We start from the raw sequence: 17,028 nt of genomic DNA, 5'->3' as shown, positions 1-17,028 counted from the left end.
CACCGGCTAAATGGAATTGTCACCGGCAGTGTGTTATGGCCATCGGCACAAAATGAATCTGTCGGCAGAGAAGGGATTGCCGGTCGGCGCTTGACACTGCCGGTCGGCAAAGTGTTCCTGCAGAATCTGCAATTGGCAGCAACAGAGGGCAAGGCAAAGCATGGCAGCACAATTCAAAGCATATATGCACCATTCATGTCCCTTATCATGTTTGTGACTCAAAGGGGCATGTGTCTCGATTCTCGGACCACCAATTATGCATGATGGCCCAAAGAATCAAGTATGCAACTTTCATGTCAAATGAAATGCAAGCCAAACACACAAATCAAGGCCCAATTCCTATCACCAAGTCAAGGAACAAGGCATGCATGCAAGATGCAATGCAACCTAGGCATGCAAGCTAAGGATGCAACATGGCATGACAAGGCACTTATGCAAGCATACAAGCAAACATGAGGCAATACCAATGGATGAAAAGATGGACTTATGCACGAGTTAGGCAACTCTAATTAGGCCTAAAACAAGGGCCAAAGTGCTATAAAATGAGGGCTAAATGGCATGCAAACATGCATGCACACAAGGACCAACGCTTAAGCATAAAAAGGCAACTCTCAAGCACACTTGGAAGAGCCATAATGTGGGCTAATGGCATGCAAAGTAAACATTGAATATGCATGAATTAGAGGTTCCAAACCAACCAATTAACACAAGCAATGCATGCTAGCATAATCAAAGCTCAAAGCAAGCTAAAGGGAGTGTTGGACCATACTTAACAGAACCGAACATGGCATGAAAGGAAGGACCAAAATAAGAGGTTTAGCATGTTAAAACAAAGATAAGAACACAATGACATGACATCCTAGGGGCCTAAACATGGTGGCATGCATGAAGGCACGAACATGGAGCATGAGATGACAACCTTACAAGGCATTAAAGGGACATCAAATGCAAGCTCACAAGCATACTATAAGGTTTGAAATGACATGGTGGATGATCCCAAATCACTGAATCAATGCAAAAATGTCATGCTATACACTCACACACTTAAGGCCAACAAGCCAAAATGCAAAGGGGCTATATGATGCATGCCAAATCCGACCCAAACAACCATGGATAGACCTAAAACATGGCAAAATATGCACAAAAGCTTCACAAGACCAAGCCTAAAACATGCTCTAACAAGGGCTAACAACCTAAGGCACATTGAGGCAATAACATGGCATTACATGATAGGTATGCTAAGCATGCATGGTGTACCAAAACCAACAAAAATCAGAGGTATAATATGACATATTAAGCACAAAAAACAACTAAGGCATGGTCAACATGAAGCCTAGCTAGGTGCTCTCTCAAGAGGCCAAAAATGGTCCATTTCAAGGACAACAAGGAGAGGGGGTGGCCCTCTCCTTTTGGAGACTTCAAGGCACCATCTCCACCACTGAAATCCCTCAAGATTTCAGTGGTGAAGAGGCCCAAACACCAAAGTCTCGAAACTAGCATAAAATAGCACAAAATGAGGCCTTTCGATGCCTAAGAGGGGTCAAACACCCTCAAACCACAAAACACCCTTAATAAACAATCAAGAGGGTCTAAAAACAGAACTTTTTCGTATTATACACTAAGCTCAAAAACGATTTAAAGATAGGTAGAAATAAGGTGCAAAAATGGGGAATAAAGGGGTGAGATTCTTACCCTTGAAGACCTCTTCAACAATGGTGCTCCAATGGCCCTCTTTGGCTTGAATCCAACACCAAAGCACTAAAACCAGTCCTTTAGAACCTCAGTAGCTATAGGAAGGTGAAACACTATGTGTTTGTGTGCAATAGTAAGACACAAACACACTTTAACACACACAAGAGGGAAAAAGAGAGAGATAATGCGTATCAAACCCTAACCCTAGAACTCAAACCCTAAAAATGGCTGTCTAAGCTCTCTAAAATATCTCAAGTGTCTAACCCTCGCAACAAGAGAGAGCCCCTCCCTTTATGGAACTTCTTGTCTTGTGAAGCTTACAAGACAAGCTTCATAAGAGGGAGACCCCTCCATACACGTGTATGGAGGGGAGCCAAAAGCAAGACAGCTGTCTTAAAATATCTGCAAAAGCAGATGCACAGTAGTCGGCCGGCCAAAAATGCCATTTTGGCAAAAAAGAGTGCCGACCGGCACTAAATAGTGCTGACCGGCGACAAATAGTGCCGGCCATATACATTGCCGGTGGCAGCAAAAACCAGCCGGTGGCCTCTAGCCACTGCCGGTGGTGTATGGGGATGCCTCATAAGGCATTCCCTGCCCTTCCAAGGCAAAACACAAGTGTTTGGTGTGAAACCAGACACTAAACAGTTGGGTTCGGAGATCCTGAGGCAAGGCGCGCGAGCCGAGGCCTCCGGGAACTCCAAATGAACACAAACATGGATAATCACCGAGCGTTCAAATGGTGACGTCCAAGTCTTGAGGATGGTAAAAAATGGGGTATCAACAGTTGCCCCTCTTTGACAGAACTCGAAAGTCATAATAATGAAGGGAGTGAATGTCAAAGCCCAGAGACGACCCATTTTTGACAAGGCCGAAGACTCAGACAAACATGCAAGACAAACAAGATATGCGCCCGAAGGCAGGGGCAAAATGCGAGACAATGCACAGAGCCGAGCATAACTTATGATCATGTAAAGAAAGCTGTAACGAAGCACACATGCGACAATTTTAAGCTAGCGTACACCGAACTACACTACAATGCAGAAAGGATGTAAGAGAATTATGCAATTCTCAATACTTCTCACTCGGAGGATACAATACCTGTGCGGCTCGTCTGGTTGCACCAGCCTCAAATGAACCGTACGTACAATATCGTGCCTGAAAAGAAAACAAACTTAACAGGTACAATATTGTTAGCAACATGCATGACAATGCAAGAATGGATGCAAAATGATATGCAATATATACAAAACAATGTATAAACAATGCAAATGAAGATGCAATGTAATTAAAACAATGCAAGCTATATGCAAAGCAATTGAATCACGATCCAATCACGAGTGGTTCGAAACCACACCTATGTCAAATAGATTGATAGAGGTAACAAGTCTGCCTACCATAGAACGGTCAACTGAACTATGAGCATTGTAGACAGACACAAGAACAAGTATTGGGGGGGATTGACATAAGTGGGGAAACAACCCGCTGGAGAAAGGACAATGATCCTAATGCCGGATGCAAAAATTACACTACAATGTAATATATGGATATGGCACGCGGGCCAAACCAAATCTTGCCTAGGCAGGGCATGTACGCATACAAGCCACGTCTAATATAGAACGGTCTACTAAACTATGCTTCGACACGAGAAGTATGGGCACATACCAGACCAAGCTCAACATGGAAAGGCGCAAGCCATAGATGGAAGGTGTGATGCAATGAATGCACGCGATCTACAATGCAATGGATATGGCACGCGGGCCAAACCAAATCTTGCCTAGGAAAGGCATGTACGCATACAAGCCATGTTTAACACAGAAAAGGTGCCGCAACCCTCAAACCAACATACCAGCGTGGAATAGGCGCGTACACATGCAGAACTGTGCTTTAACGTGAAAAGTAAGGGCACATACCAAACCAAGCTCAACATGGAAAGGCGCAAGCCATGGATGGAAGGTGATGCAATGAATGCATGCAATCTAAAATGCAGTGGATATGGCACACGGGCCAAACCAAATCTTGCCTAGGAAAGGCATGTACGCATACAAGCCATGTTTAACACAGAAAAGGTGCCGCAACCCTCAAACCAACATACCAGCGTGGAATAGGCACGTACACATGCAGAACTGTGCTTTAACGTGAAAAGTAAGGGCACATACCAGACCAAACTCAACATGGAAGGGCGCAAGCCATGGATGGAAGGTGATGCAATGAATGCATGCAAACTACCATGCAATGTTTACAAATATGCAATGGAAATGGATGGATATTTACAAAATGCATGACAATGCAGTATGATGCGATCTACTGGGGAAAATGCAATGAATGCATGCAAGCTACAATGGAAATGCATGACAATGCACCATGATGCAATGGCTATGATTGCAACTTTCCCTATCTTACCAACAGGGCGATATACTAGGTTGGTTCAGTATCCAGAACTGAGGCGCCGACATGCTGCCTCAATCTATGGGGCTTCCATACAGATTTCAAGCCGAGGATACACCCCTGGGTATTTAAACTAGACTTTAGTCTCGAAACTCCCGAACCTTTGCGTTCTAGGCACAAGCCGTTCGAACTCTAGTTTCCACCGTCCCAGTTGGTCTTCTAGGAACTCATCGCAAACATAGGCAGGTGGCTTTACCAGACCACCGAAAGTCGTTCGGGCACGACAAACACCGAAGGAATTGCACATTCAGAGGATTTAAGGTCTCATAGACCGGAATGCAAAATGTATGCATGACAATGTACCGAAGGTTTCGCACCTCCAAAGGATTTAAGGTCTCCTAGACCGTGCGTGTTTAAGGTCTCGCCAGACCGGCGCGCATGTTTAAGGTCTCGCCAGACCGAGTAACAACATGCACGACAATGCAAGAATGAGGCACGCATGCCAATGGAATGTAAACTGATACAAATGGACTTATATGCCACGAAAAACTGTGCACATCAATGCACCGGAGGTTTCGCACCTCCTAAGGATTTAAGGTCTCCTAGACCGTGCGTGTTTCAGGTCTCGCCAGACCGGGCGTGTTTCAGGTCTCGCCAGACCGCGCGTGTTTCAGGTCTCGCCAGACCGCTGCCAAAATGCATGACAATGCAAATGAAGCATGATGCAAGATGATACAAATGAGACACGCATGCCTCATAAGATGCAAAATGATACAAGTGTGACACGTATGCCACACGGAATGCAAAATGAAACAAATGAGACACGCGTGCCTCATAAGATGCAAAATGATGCAAGTGCGACACGTATGCCACACGGAATGCAAAATGAAACGAATGAGACACGCATGCCTCATGAGATGCAAAATGATACAAGTGTGACACGTATGCCACACGGAATGCAAAATGAAACGAATGAGACACGCGTGCCTCATGAGATGCAAAATGATACAAGTGTGACACGTATGCCACACGGAATGCAAAATGAAACGAATGAGACACGCGTGCCTCATAAGATGCAAAATGATGCAAGTGTGACACGTATGCCACACGGAATGCAAAATGAAAATGAATGAGACACGCGTGCCTCATAAGATGCAAAATGATGTAAGTGTGACACGTATGCTACACAGAATGCAAAATTTTGAAAATTGGACTTATACGCTACGCGAAGCCGGTTTGTATTCAAAACAATGCAATGTACTAACAAATACGAGTGAGGTGCGCAAGATAGCGCGAGAGGATGCACGCAAGATGCAAGTAAGGTGCACAAAACAGTGCGATGCGGTGCGCAAAATAGCGCGAGTGATTTTGAAATGCACAAGACAGTGCGATGCGCTAAACAACGCGATTGATTTGCGATGCACAAAATAGTGCGATGCGCTAAACAGCGCGATTGAAATACAATGCACAAAACAGTGCGATGCGCTAAACAGCACGATTGATTTTGAAATGCACAAAACAGTGCGATGCGCTAAACAGTGCGATCGATTTTGAAATGCACAAAACAGTGCGATGCGCAAAACAGCGCGAGTGGTTTTGAAATGCACAAAACAGTGCGATGCGCTAAACAGCGCGATTGACTTGAAATGCACAAAACAGTGCGATGCGGTGCGCAAAATAGCGCGATTGAAATGCAATGCACAAAATAGTGTGATGCGCTAAACAGCGCGATTGATTTTGAAATGCACAAAACAGTGCGATGCGCAAAACAGCGCGAGTGATTTGAAATGCACAAAACAGTGCAATGCGGTGCGCAAAATAGCGCGATTGATTTGAAATGCACAAAACAGTGCGATGCGCTAAACAGCGCGATTGAAATGCAATGCACAAAACAGTGCGATACGCAAAACAGCGCGAGTGATTTTGAAATGCACAAAACAGTGCGATGCGCTAAACAGCGCGATTGAAATGCAATGCACAAAACAGTGCGATTGAGATACAAAGTGTAAATGCACAAGATAGTGCGAGTGAATGCATGCTCTATGCAAACGAGGCGCACAGGCCGATGAAAATGACACAAAATGAAACACGCATGCCCCAATAGGATGCCAAATGATATAAATGAGACACGCATGCCTCACAAGATGCAAAATGATGCTCAGTGCGACACGTATGCCACACGGAATGTAAAACGATGCTAAGTGTGACACGCGCGCCACACGAAATGTAAATGGACTTAAATGTGTAACAACGCACGTGTTTCGGAATGCATGACAATGCATGGAATAAAAATGCAATGACAATGCATGAGAGATGTGCATGACAATGCAAGGGGTGCGTGTTACGACGCATGTAGTATGTGCATAACAATGCAACTGTGAGGCGCATGATAGCGCGATGTAATGCACCAAAATAGTGCAATGAATGCGTGTAACGCACATGGGGCAACTTTTGAATTTCGTAAAAGCTAAAAGGATACAAAAAGGATACACCTTGCACGAATTCGAGTGCCACGCACAGAAGACATGACCCGAGGTCCAAAACGGAGGCCGGTTGAGCGTCGGAGATGCACTTTCTTGCACTTTCTTGAGCTATGAAGACCAAAAGCTACTCATATGGCCTAAACAAGGCTGTGGGAACACCACCGGCTGGGAGGGGAGGCCACTGGCTACAGAATAAATTCATCGGCACAATATTATGCCGGCCGGCACAAAACATTGCCGACCGGCAAAAAGTTGCTGAGTCGGGGCAGTTTCGAGATTTCACTTCGGGTGTTTTAAAATAGGGCTTCCAAACCCTATTTTTCATTTCCTCCACCGCCGAAAACCCAAACCCTCTCTCTCTAGAGTGTTTTTCTCTCCTCTTTCGCCCGTTTCTTCGCGTTCTACGCCCATTTTGTCGTCGGATTCGCGATTTCCTTTGCGTTTCGGACATTTTCAACCGAACACATCTTCGTTTCGGTGCTTCGTTTGGCATTCCCGCCTTTTTGGCGTTTGTTCCCCTTGCTTTTCTCTTGATTTCCGTGCCCTTTCACATCCCGGCCCTTCCGGTCATTTTCGGCCTTCTCGGGAGTTGACCTTTCGGTTGACTCTTCATATTCTAGTCCGGTTTTCCTTCCTCCAGCTATTTTATCATCATTCTCGACATGGCGGACAACATTCCACGCGGTGGGACTCCCCCGGACCACGAGATGGATCCCGAGGTCGAGCTCTTGCCCTTGCGCGAGCGCCCGTTCGACCTGGCGACCTACCGGTCGGCGATCCATGTTCTGCCTCCCGACGGACTCCGCCAGTTTCGGAGCTTTGAGAGGCACGTGCCACCCGAGCTATTGCTGCGCGAGCCTACCTCCCACCTGTCCTTCGGCACTTCCGAGGTAACTCTTTTTCCTCTATTTTACTTTCTGCAATGTAGGATACAAAACTGTCAACTGCTAGTTGTACTCTTTAATTACTTTAGCCCAGATACCCTGTATACTGTAGTTGATTGCAAATGCACTTGCAACTGATTATCTGTTTGAGACTGACACATGCACACACACTGCACTGGCCCTGAATCACCCAAATACACGGCGCACACTGTATACACACTGCATACACACCGATACCCGATAGCTGTTCGAACCTGTCAAACTTGTACTCATGCTATATCTGTTCTGAACTACCCAAGCACGCTGACTCATCACACGTTTGTAGTTCACTGTAAGCACACCGGCACCCGATAGTTGTTTAAATCTGTTAAACCTGCACGCATGCTACATCTGTATGCTTCTTAAAACTGCATTTTGAATGTTGTCTTGCCATTGTTATTTTCTGTTTACAAGAGGGTTCCCATACCATCCGCGGGTATGGGAACATTGGCGCTCGGGAGTGGTACGACGAGCTCCCTGACGCGGTCCGTTGCATAGTGGACCGGGCGGGCTTCGGCGCTTTCTGCCGAGGGCTCTCGCGACTCACTACTTGCAGACCTCTACTCGCCGCTCTGGCGGAGAGGTGGTGGGACACCACCGATTCATTTCACTTCTCCACAGCAGGGGACATGACGATGACCCCTTACGACTTCTCGATGCTCACAGGCATCGGGGTAGGGGGTGATCCGATCCCCTTTGATATTGATATAGACGAGTGGACCGCCGCTCAGGTCCATCTGCTGGGGGAGGCGCCACCTCTTGCTCGTCCAGGCTTTGTGCGGTACTCCTGGTTTGAGGTACAGTTTAGGGTCCAGCCTACTCTCGGTGATGCAGATCCGATGACCCCGGAGGCCGAGGAGAGGTATGCCCGCGGCTTCCTCATGTTTTTATTCGAGACGACCATCTTCGCCGACCGGGCGAACACCGTGCCTCTCTGCCTTCTCAGCACACTGGTGGACGTCCGGGACATTTTGCACTACGACTTGGGTGGCGCCGCTCTGGCCACCCTCTACGGGTACATGAGCTCAGCTTCCCGCGGCAGCGGCCAGTTGCTCAGAGGCTATTGGCGGGCTTGGGAGGTACATTTCTTCTCCGCTTTTCATTTCTGCTTTTCTATCTTTTCTGTACTCTGTACACTGCACACACTGTAGTCTGCTTTATACTTGCTGTATACTGTACACACGGCACACACATACATTCTGCTTTACACTGACTGTACACTGCTCACACTGTACACTGTACACAATACACTGCACAATACGCGGCTTTATCATTTCTGCTTTATTCTGTATTCTGCTTTATCTGATAAATGCACTGGTATTTACCTTGCAGTTGTGGGTTTACGCCTACTTTCCTAGGCTCGCTCCCGTACCAGTCACAGAGACTCCTCTGGTCGTCCCCTTTTCACGTCGTTTTGACGGGAGATGCACCCGGCGGCCACGAGAGACATTCGGCTTTTTCCGCCGATACTTCGATACCATTACCCCCGCCGAGGTATGTTTTGCTTGCAGTTTATTTAAGCTTCGCCTTTCCACTGCATATTTCAAAAACAGTAGATAACAAACTGTGTTGCATTTTCAGATCACCTGGCAGCCGTGGGCTCCGTTGCCAGCGGCGACGCGGGATCGGTTTGCCGGTGCCGATGAGACCTCACGTTTTCGGATCTTGCTGGAGGGCCCGGTCTGTCGGGCTTGGTACCTAGGGGAGCGTTTCCTACGCCAGACCCTAGGGTTACCTGAGCAGATAGTCCCGGTTCACCCTCCTGCAGATATGAGGGAGACCGAGGGGCTCACGACCGAGCAGATGGACGATTTCACTATTGGCTGGGAGGAGGCCTGCATCAGAGGCACCGGCGACTACCGAGAGTACGTGCAGACGTACCTGATGCGACCTCTAAGCGGCGGCCGTCGAGCGGAGGGGGCCAGGCCTGCGGCGCCAGCGGCTGGGGCAGGAGTAGGAGCTGGAGCGGGAGCTTCGAGGAGGGCCCGAGTCTGTGGCAGGGGCGGAGCTCAGGGAGGACGGGGGCCTGGTTGGCCCGCCCTGCCTGCTGTACTGACTTTCCGAGGGCAGGGTAGGGCGACCTATCAGATCCCCTTCGCCCCTCCGCCAGCTGATCACGAGTTCGCCGGTGTCCCCGACTTGCCTCCGGTATGTATTACTGCACTTTTGTATAGTCATTTCATTTTAGTTTATTTGATATTCCACAGAATACTGATGCGTCTAATACTTTTGCAGGCTTCTTCTGCGTACACCCGGCAGTCATTGGAGATGAATGCCTCCATGATGGGGATACTCCAGCGGACCTTTGATCTCCTGGCCCTCTACAGCATTTCGGTATGTTCTCCTGACACTGGCCTCAAACCATTCATATATTGCTTCACATAATCTGATGCATGGCACAACACCTGATACACTGATCTCACAGCATCTGACACACTGCATACACTGCATTCTACACTGTACCCTGCACTGGTAAACTGCTCACGGCATTCATACACTGTACTCTGCATTCTGCCCTGTTAAACTGCCCACGGCATCCACACACTGTACTCATACACTGCATTCTGCACCGTTAAACTGTCCACAGTATACACACACTGTACTCATACACTGCATTCTGCACTGTTAAACTGTTCACGGCATTCACACACTGTACTCATACACTGCATTCTGCACCGTTAAACTATCCACAGTATACACACACTGTACTCATACACTGCATTCTGCACTGTTAAACTGTTCACGGCATTCACATACTGTACTCATACACTGCATTCTGCACCGTACTCTGCGCTGGTAAATTGTCACGGCATTCACACACTGTACTCATACACTGCATTCTGCACTGATAAACTGTTCATGGCATACTGATGCATTTCCCTTTTGTGTACTTTTTCAGCCTCCTTTCCAGATTCCTATGGCAGGAGGTGCTCCAGCTGGACCTTCCGTCCCTGACCGAGGGAGAGATGAGGAGGGCCGAGTATTCCCCCGCTCCAAGGCGGGGCGCGCTCATGTTGGGAGTAGCTCGCGAGCTTCAGTCCCGGATGATGATGATGACGAGGAGTCAGAGGCGGAGGCAGAGGCGGAGTCCGAGTCATCGGAGGAGGAGACCGGAGGCGGTTCTAGCTCGGGCTCTGACGACGATACTGATGATGTTCCTGGACCCTCGTCCAGGAAGAGGACCAGGACAGACTGATGGCCCCTGGAGTCGCTGGACATAGATTTTCGTTGTTTTTCTTTTCTTTCTTGTACTTTTCCTTTTTGATAGTCAGGATACTTGGTACTGCCGCAGGCAGATTTTGTTTTCCTCAAAACTTTGTACTTGAAAAAGATTATGAAATGAACAGATTTTTGCTTAAAAAGTGTTACATTTACATATCTCATGTATTGCATCGCATTCCATCATGTTACACCTCAATGTAAATGAAATTGATTGGTTATCTGAAAATTGAACACTTGCACTGTAATAATCAGATAATTAAACAGCCAACAGCAAAATAACCCAAGCAACCTACTGCCTGATTCTTGGACACACAGCCCTTACTCTGTTGGGGATTAATCTGCATACAGCCCATAACACAGCATTCGGTTCATTCTGCACACAACAAACTTTAAACAAAATAGCCCAATCTGACAAGACGGAGCTCAAAGACGGAACCGGTTGGAGTTGAAGCATGCTCCAATGTAGAGGATGGCACAGCATTCTGGGTATAAATAATTCTGAAATTGAATGAGGGTTTTTCAAACCGGGGTATCGAGCCTACAACTGAACACAGCGGGAAGGACTCAAACAAAAAGGGTACACGTCCCAAACACAACGAGACACGCTTGGAGAAGACCTAAAACACAGGTTGAGGTAAATAAAATAAAAGACACGGCACACAGACGCGTCAACGAAAATGGGGGACCTCAGATCACGAGGAGCCAGTTTCTCTGGGTATTGTTTCCCACCCTTTCTGATTTGTGATTCTCACATCACTCTGGCACTCAAGCTCGGTTTTTTCTCTCAAAACCCTTTTCCTCACTTTTCTCTCAACTTACACCTCTCTATTCTTTATTCTCTCATTTTTCATCCCTCCCCAGGGTGATTAATGGATAAATAGAAAGGTGTGGGTTCATGCTCAACACCGTTAGCTCACGGCTGTTTCTTCTGGCGGGTAGAGCGCTCTTCTGGCAAGTACGTCGATGACGGGGGAAAGACAGAACGCCTGACTCAACTGTGCCCTTAGTTCATCATTTTAACCATTCTTTGTTTTTGCTTTCTACTAAAACAGTTTTGATCAAAACGAGAGTCGGATTAACGTACCTGTTCGATTTTTGATTTGAAAACCATGCAAGTCAGGCTGCAAGCACTGAAAATTTTCCTTTTTGGGTCCATGACAATGGTCCAGTTTTGGAAAATGAAATAGTTTTCGAGAAAATAGTCAACCTTAGTAAAAATTTTCAAAAACTATTTTTCAAACAGTCAATGCTCAACGGGCATGGAACTTACTCTTTGAGATGCGCAACCTCGGATCGGAGGCAATGGAAAATTGCCCCTGGTTTGAAGGGGGTGGGAGGCAACGGAAAGTTGCCCCTGGTTTGAACGGCGTCTCGTGGCAACGGAAAGTTGCCCCTTGTTTGGATGGTGCCGCAGCAGTCCGCAAACAGTCTTCATTGGCGGTGGTCGAGCTCTTGGACACAGCGATGACGAAGACGGTCACAACAAATATATGGACACAGTCGCCTTGGAAGGTGTTGGCGACTGGACTTTGGGATGAAATCGAAACCATCGCACGACTGAGACGCTATGACAGCGTTGGGGGCTGGACTTCATGATGAAGTTGCCTACGTATCCCAAACATGGGAATCAAGCCTCACGTAGTTCCGGTTAAGGTACACTCGGGTATTTTAACCTTCACTTTTCAAGCTCTAATTTTTGCCAAGGTGCCCGATGCGGGTTTTCGACCTTGCGGGCTTCTTTTCATTTTCTTTTGTTCATTTCTTTTTCTTTTCTTTTTCGCATATTTTTTTTCTTTTTCTTTTTTTTTGCTCTTTCTTTTTTGTATTTTTTTTGTATTTTTCTCTTGCTCTAACTTTTGCCTGGGTCGCCCTTCCGGGTTTTCGGCCCAGCGAACCTCTCAAAGGGTAAAAGTGTAACAAGTCCATGCCAAATGGTTTTTGAAGTTGAAGCCTCTCTGTGTCTAGGAGAACGGCTGTTGCACTGATTTGCAGAAGAATCCATCATGGTTGCTCTACGAGCTTCTTCTGGTGAGATCTACTTGTTTTGATTCGGCTTTGATGCCTCCTGCTCGAGGGCTGCTTCTGATCTGGCCATGCGGGCCTTACATGACGTTTGACCGTTGAACTTTCTGAACGTTCTGAACGGGTTCAAAGTCGGAAAACGAACGGGTTGAATCTTGAGGCTGAGAGCGATCCTTCTCTCAAAATGATCAAAGTTTTGCAAAACCCGAGGAATTCCTTCCTCTTCGTTTTTATCACCGCAGTGTTCAAAAGGTTTTTCTTTTTGAAAAACTTAGGTTAATGCAATGAGTTCGGCGCACAGGAGAGCAGGCGAGATGTACTGTCAGCCCAATCAAATTCTCTGGCACTTATGCTGAAAGCAAGCATGAAAGTGAGATAGCAACAGCTGTTTCATTCAGATTTGTTGGTGTAACTGGCCCCTCGGCAGAAACAGACTCAAAAACAAAACAGGTAATTACAAGACAAAACGGTGTTCGAGGCAACAACCCCAGAATCACCTGGTATTATATACAAAGGGGATTGACTCGCTACAACAAGACAGACCTTTAAGCAAAAAGACTGACTCAAGACAAAGAGACAGACTCAAAACAAAAGACTGACTCGATACCCAAGCCAGGATTTACAAAGCTAGCGTTCACAGCCACTCAAAAATGCGTGCCAGACGCTACATTCAAAATACATCCAGATGCCGCCCGCAGGTGGTTTACTTTCTGATTACATACTTGCAGTATCCTCAAAGTCCAATAGCTCGGTGGTAACAGACTTCGCTGAGGTTTGTGGGAGGATAACCTCATTGTCAATCAAATCTTGCACCTCATGACGGAGGCGGAAGCAATTGTCGGTAGCATGGCCTGCCTGCTGGTGGTACGCACAGTACTGAGCAGCATCATGCGTAGCGGGGAGATTCTTCGGGAGAGGCTGAGGCTCCAAGGGTTTAAGGTGCCCTCTGTCGGCAAGGATCTGAAGTGCCTTGGACAAAGGCATGTAGAGAGCATGAAAGGTCCTGCGCCCCCGGGGCAGGTATTTTGGAGTCTGAGCGCTCTTACTAGCTGCACAGGCGAAAGGGTCGGCAGACGCCACCTTAGCTTTCTGATCTTTCCCAGGTGCAGGGGCGGGAATAGGAGGAACTGTCTTGGCATGACGGGGCCTATCCCGATTTTCTGACTGACTTGAACTACCCTCAGGTGGAGTGGGGAAAGCATCCTCCACAGTCTTTGCCACAACTGCGGATATCTGTTGCTTGTTCATCCCTCCGGCTTTCAAAGCCTCGACTGCCCACAGCAGTTGTTCAATAGGATCGGCGTCTGCCTTCATTTTGTCTTTTCCTCCGGCCTCAGCCTGATCGAGGGTTTGAGTTGATGTTGATACGTCATTGCCATAGTTGGAGGCCATCTCCGGTTGGCTAAGTTCAATCACAATTAGCCCCAACAGCGGGGGATCCTGGGGTACAAAACTCCCGGCATATGGTGCGGCTGGTGGTGAAGCTGACATTCCATAGGCGAGATCCGCCACAGACCTCTGGAGATCACCTATCATCCCCATTAGCTCAAATGTAGTAGGCTCGCGAGCCTGGTATAGCTGGGGGGCCCAAACCGGGTGCACAACAGGCGACCTGGGTGGATGTGACACATCAGTGTTGGCCTCACTTTGTAGAGTGATCCCCTGCTCCAATGCAGCCATCATAACTACGATCTCTTCTGAATTCTGCGTCATCATAAGCCCTGCCTCGGCAAGGAGGAACACTAGCTATTCTGTACCGGCTCTGGACGCTCTGAACTGAAAGGAGAAATAAACAGCATTTCAGCCCAAACAGATCAAACACGGGTATAGCTGAACAACTGTACTCTACTGCTGATCACTGTTCCCCAGAAACCACTGTTCCCGAAGACTGAACCCTGATACCCGCAGATAACTGATTCTCATAACTGACACTGATACTGGTGTCCTCAGATCTGATACTCAAACTTGCAAACTGATATATACTTTCCCTGTAGAAATACATTCTAAAAGCACATAGCAAGTAAAGAGAGCCAAAACACCCCTATGTTGGGGTAGGGTTTCCCTGTCCTATTTTGTCAGGAACTAGGGTTCCACTATGCACGCAGCAGTTTTCAAACAACCTAACATCGGGTAAGCAACCTGTCCTAACTTGGAATGGTCACTACGGATCTGAATATGCACTAGGTCGAATGGTCGAAAAGGGTGCCCCGGTAAACCGGGGTTTGTGTTCCCATGCTGTCAGAGCCCATAACCGGTCAGCCTTATGGTCATGCCTTGACAAGACAAGCCTCCGGCAAACCGTTCAGGAATGGCAGATGGCAAACACTGTGTTCCTAGGCGCACCAATGCACATGCAATGCAAAGAGACACATAAGTGTAATCAAAACAGGATATCACGAGTTCGAGTCAAGCTCTCTAAACTCCCCAGCAGAGTCGCCAGAAACTGTAGACGTCCCCGAACGCCCCGGGAGGGTGAGCTCCCGTTCTGTTCATTTAGGGTCACTACAGCTCGGACTCTCAATTTTGTGTCACGGTTCTGAGTCTTGAACCAAAGAGTCCAAATCCGGCAAATCGTTTTGAGAAACAGATTTTTTGAAAAGAAGTGCCAAACATGGACTGCTTTGCCAGATACAGAGTCGCCACCTAAATATTTTTTAATGGGGAAATTTAGGAAACCCTGACTCGGTGCCAAAGGCCACATGTCCGTCATCACCGGAGTTGTCTCAGCTCGAGAGCTAGGGTATGATTGGGGAAGGTCAGCTATGAGCACCCCCTCTCGCCCGATCCGAAGATTGGCCTCTACTAACCGTGATGTCCGTTTTTGAAAATATTATGTGTTCTTATTCCAATTATTAGCCTAGAATTACTATGTTATGCGCGCAGCAAACAAGTATAGACTAGATTGCCTAATTTGGAAATAAGCATTGCATATCCGTTTGTTTTGAAAAGCGCTTTGGAATTTGCTACTCTCAAGTAGGCTAAAACACGGATTTCAACGAGTTTTTCCAACTCAAACAATCCAACCTTCACCCACAGGCATTCAAACAATTTAACACATAAGCATTTATCCGAATGGCAAGCATACTGTCATGGCAACACTCACACGCATGCGGGATGCTAAAGCTAAAATACTTACATTGTACTCCGTGCCAAAACAATAAACTAGTTAGCAAACATGTATGTCCTAGTTCATGTTAAGAATGGCTAATGCATCGCATGCGAAAATGCAATCTAGACAGGCTCGGCTAACCCTAAACATGGCATGTGAAATGCGATCGATTGATGCACGTATTCAATTTTTGAATTGAAGTACAAATGCAGTTAGCATGATGTACCGAGCCCGGTGCATGCGAAACAAATGTATGAATGCACGCATGCATAGCATAAGGTATGCTAAATTAAACATGCCCTAATCTACCATCATAAGCAGGTAAATAAAAGGGAAGAAAGAAGTGGGGATTGGAAGACATACACGCCACTCACCCACACTTATTACAGATTTGCCCTCGCTCGGAGGGACCGAATAAATATTACAAATTAATTAACTACGCAAGCTAATTAATATTATAAATTGCCTAATTAATTAACAAATTAAATAAGCTAAGAAAAGCAGTAAAACCACCTCGGGAGGAGGGCCAGATGCAGCGCGTGCTCGGGTCTCTCTCGGAAGTGCACCGCCATGCATAGGCTGCCTCTGTTTTCCTTCCTTTACTCCTCTGGAGGCTGCCAAAATCTCAGAACTGGTTCCTTGGACACTGAGGAGTGCCACCGGCTGAATGGAATTGTCACCCGCAGTGTGTTATGGCCATCAGCACAAAATGAATCTGTCGGCAGAAAAGGGATTGTCGGTCGGCACTTGACACTGCCGGTCGGCAAAGTGTTCCTGCAGAATCTGCAATTGACAGCAACAGAGGGCAAGGCAAAGCATGGCAGCACAATTCAAAGCATATATTCACCATTCATGTCCCTTATCATGTTTGTGACTCAAAGGGGCATGTGTCTCGATTCTCGGACCACCAATTACGCATTTCCATGCATGATGGCCCAAAGAATCAAGTATGCAACTTTCATGTCAAATGAAATGCAAGCCAAACACACAAATCAAGGCCCAATTCCTATCACCAAGTCAAGGAACAAGGCATGTATGCAAGATGCAATGCAACCTAGGCATGCAAGCTAAGGATGCAACATGGCATGGCAAGGCACTTATGCAAGCATACAAGCAAACATGAGGCAATACCAATGGATGAAAAGATGGACTTATGCACGAGTTAGGCAACTCTAATTAGGCCTAAAAC

This window comes from Camellia sinensis, unplaced genomic scaffold, assembly GCF_055761805.1.
Source record: "Camellia sinensis isolate YWXY unplaced genomic scaffold, ASM5576180v1 Unanchor10, whole genome shotgun sequence".
Classification (NCBI taxonomy): domain Eukaryota; kingdom Viridiplantae; phylum Streptophyta; class Magnoliopsida; order Ericales; family Theaceae; genus Camellia; species Camellia sinensis.
This window is presented reverse-complemented; position numbering follows the sequence as displayed.